General features: G+C 43.7%; 1 protein-coding gene across 1 annotated transcript in view; it reads right to left on the reverse strand.

The window, feature by feature from the left end:
- Positions 1-4,193, reverse strand: part of Dennd5a (DENN domain containing 5A) — a 120,416-nt gene extending 116,223 nt beyond the window's left edge. The window contains exon 1 of the mRNA XM_023719267.1: positions 4,115-4,193. The gene's annotated coding sequence lies outside the window, so the exon portion shown is untranslated. The remainder of the gene's footprint in view (positions 1-4,114) is intronic.
- Positions 4,194-4,199: the final 6 nt, after the last annotated feature.

The raw sequence follows: 4,199 nt of genomic DNA on the forward strand, positions 1-4,199 counted from the left end.
GGATGGAGAGGGGCAACAAGAGACAAGCCAGAGAGGAAATAGAGGTCACAAATATTCTGGAATATAACTTTCAGAAAGACAAATGACAAACTGACACAGAAATTCTGTACTAAGATAAAGCTTTCTGGGTATGGTAGCACATGCCTATAATTCCAGCACTTGGGAGACTAAGGCAAGAGGATTGCCCCAAATTGGGGGCCAGCCTGGACTACACAGCGAAACTCTGACTCAAAAAAACAACAAACACACAAACAAACAAGATTAAGGCCTTTTCCTGTAGTCACCTGTCTGTGACCACAGGAATAAAAAAAGTAAATGAAGATTCCCTAGGACACTTACATATCACACAGGCAGCAAGGACTGTCTCTACTAGGCTCTGCCTCCCCACTTAGGATGCACCAACAATAAAGGAACAAACTGCGAGTAGGGCCTGGGAGATAGTTCAGTGGCATAAGCAACTCCCTGTCAAGCACAAAGTCCTGAGTTTGATCCCTTGTAGCAAAAATAAATAATAAATTGAAAATAATTTTTTCCAGTCTGGTTTATCTAAAAGGCAACAAGCAGGAACTTTTCCTGAAGTTTGTCAGTATTTGTACTTCATAGATTACCTTCCGCTCCTTCAAATCAAAGGACTTCCTCAACTAACTAGAAAAAAAAAATAATTTCACACCCTTCTTAGGGTCTCACACATCAAAGAACTACATGACTTGCTTAATATCCTTGAGACTGCAAGGAAAGAGAAGCAGTGACAGCAAGAGACACCTAGAAAAATCCAAAGATTTTAGTCTATGCGAGACTCCAAGCTCCCTACTTACTATTGAAAACAAAGCAGGGTGATCTCTAATCCTTCTCCACAACACCAGAGGTAGCAATGAACATTTCTGATTCATTTGTACTGGGTACACTTTTTGCGAGTTCAGAAGTTACCTGAGATATATAATAACAACTTAATTCACTTGGAAATTAAGTTAATTCCAACTTAATTTGCTCAGAACACCAATTCCTCAATACCTCTTTAAAAACCTGAGTGCAGTTCACGACTTCCTGCAGCTTCACTCACTGTGACATCATCCATTTGGAAGCTATAAGGCCGTGCTGAGGCCAGAAAATAAGTCTCAATATGGACAGTACATAGCTATTTGTATTCTGTTTTGCTTTATTAAAAGACTCCCTCTTGGTAGTCCAGATTCCCCCTATCAAGCCACCAAAATGAAATTAAGGGGGAATATATCCTTCAATCAGTGTCTTGTCTAACAAAAGCCACCTATTCGCTAAAAGGTCTTGACAGCCCACTACTGAAGCCACATTTAAAAAGACACAAAATCTGTTTTACATATTTATAAAACTCATCCCCCTTCACTCCCCTCTAAGCTTGCACAGAGATATAATTTTAGCTTGCTGTAAACCAGATAATAGCTGTTTAAAAAGAATTAACAGTTCTCTTTTAATTAAAACATTTTTTGAGGTTCTACTTAATGCTTTTTATTAAAAACTGGAAACAAAGCTTTTGCAAATAAGGAGAGGAAGAGGGACTGAAGAGGGAAGGGGAATGGGAAAAAAAGAAGCAAGTTATATCACGTACAGATACAAATTCCCTATGATGAATGTGGCCATTATGTGTATCAAAAATGTATGAATAATTTTTTTAATGAAAAAAAGCCTTTTATTTACACTCTCCTTCTCTCTGGGAGGGTTATCCCTCAATCAGAGATATTCAATAGCAGAGCAGTAATGTTTAACCTTCAAACTGGGCAGCACTAACTCACTCCCTGGTGTCATTTCTACGTTCATCATTTGTCGACCATCCTCTTTATGTTGTAAGAACATATGCAGTTTCACAGACAGAAACACAGCATGAAGATAACTGGTTAATTCCATTTCTAAATTTCATTAAGAATCATTGGAGGGGTTATTTTGTTTTGATTTGATTTGAGACAGAGTGTCATTATGTAGTTCAGGCTGGGCTTGAACTCTCTGTCTTGCCTCAAACTCTTGACCATCCTTCTGCCTTAGCTTCTTGAGTGCTGGGATTAAGACAAGTGCCGGATTACAACCCTGCACCACCAGGACAGGTCCATGAATCATTGTTTTATTTTTAACCTTTCTCAATATGTTAGCATTTTCCAAGAACCTCGGGCCAGGACAGTGAGATACAGTTACACATCAAGAGCGGAGACTGGGCAGAGATGTGGCTCAGTGGTAAAGTGCTTGCCTAGCATGTGCAAGGCCCTGGGTTCCACCCCCAGCACTGCAAAAGCAATGAAATTAGAATGTAAATCCTACTGTCCTTCCTGGGCCTCATTTTCCTCTCTAAGGTCCATTCCAGCACTAATGCCTGGAACTGAAGTTCAACAACTACATCATCCCAAATCACAAATTCGACGCATATCAAACAGATGACCAATACGTGTATTATAAATTTCTTTTTGTTCAGTGCTACTGAGGATGGTGCTCAGGGCCTTCTTATTGAGCTATATTGCCCACACTGGGCTCAAATTTGCAATCTTCCTGCCTCAGTTTAGGAGGTCCAGACTGAAGTACAAAATGAATGCTATGATACTAGTGTGTGGCACCAAGTCAAACCAGTGAACTTGCAACAGTATAGCACCCCAACAAATGGCTATTAACTCCATTACTGCTTCACAATTTTTCTATTAATTTGAGGAAATAGTCTTTTTTTTAACCTTTTTTTTTTTTTTAATTTTTGCTATACTGGGGATTGAACTCAGGACGCTACACTTGCCAGGGTAGTGCTTATTCTACTGCGCTATCTCCCCAGCCCTTTTTTACCTTGATAAAGTATCAATTATCTTTTGGGGGGGGTAGGTCGGTATCTCACCTGCTCAATTGCCTAGGATGGACTCAAAGTTGTAATTCTCCTACATCAGCCTCCTAGAGTTCTGGGATTACAAATGTGCACCACCAAACCAGACTTGTATTTTTAAAAAGACAACCCACTTTTAACATTTGAAGTATGCATCGAATTTTTCTCTTAAGAAACACTGGAAATTTTCCGGTGACTAAGAAGAAAGAAAAACTATCCTGTCATATATGAAGTAAAACTAGTCAACAAAATAATCACTTTCCAAAAAGAGTCATGATTAAAGTAGACAGTAACCACATCATGACAGAAAAGTAAAAAGGAGTTTCCCAGATCAAGTCAGGATGACATAACTTTAAAGTATACCACAACAAACCTGCACCCGCTTGAAACCCTGATAACTGGACACTCCAGACAAAAACTTTCCAAATTGCTATAATTCAAAGGCGTCAATGACAGTGCAGTGGAATTCGGGGGGATTTTATCATTCCCATACCCTTCTGCAGTGAGTGCTAAATCTGGTTAGGGACCCATCCTAACAACCACACTCGCCCTTGAAAGACATCATTTGTGTGCGAACCGTTCAAACACGTCCCAGCCTCTCCAACTAGGATACTGCCCTTTTCTTTACAAATGAACCTGACCTCATAAAGGACACAAATAACTTCTCACAAAAAGACTTAGCCCCAGAGCACAAACAGGCCCTCTCTAGCGCCGAGGGAGTTCCTATCCCTCTTGATGTCGTGCAAGTTCTCTCCATGCCTTCTTTCCTGCCCCCATGGAGAAGAACAGAGCTGCGAATAGTAGGAAAACCCTCGGGCCCAGCGGATGGGCTGGGTTCTAACGGTTTTGAGGAACTGGTCTCCCGGGATCTTAGGGCGAGGACAGAAAAACTCACCAAGTTTTTGTTTTGCTTTTTAAAGTCTGGGTGGAACTTACTTTCACTAGGATGTAGGACGCCTCCTTCCCTCCCGTACAACTGCTGGAGGACAAGCTTTCCTTTATTTTCTATCAAGTCCCTCGACCTCCACTGGGCTTAGCGCACACAACCCTTCCCCTTCGCGGTGGCCGCCGCCGCGCCAAGGCGCAGAGGGCCGGAGGGCCGCGCGGACCCCGCGGCGGGGGCACAGCCCGAGCCGGTCCCCCGGGCGAACGCGCCGCCGCCGCCGCGCAGCCCCGCGCCCCGCAGACCGCACTCCCCGGCTGCGGGACAAAGCGGGGACGAGGAGGCTCCGCCGGGCTCCCCGGCCGCAGCGGACGCGAGCAAGGGGCCCGGGCTCGGCGCGCACTCACCCGACAGCTCGTCCGGCTCCAGCCCGGTCTCGGTGTCCAGCCCGCAGATGACAAAGTAGTCGGCAAAGCGACTGGGCGCCGAGCC

This window comes from Octodon degus, unplaced genomic scaffold (assembly GCF_000260255.1).
Source record: "Octodon degus isolate 3935 unplaced genomic scaffold, OctDeg1.0 scaffold00067, whole genome shotgun sequence".
Lineage (NCBI taxonomy): Eukaryota > Metazoa > Chordata > Mammalia > Rodentia > Octodontidae > Octodon > Octodon degus.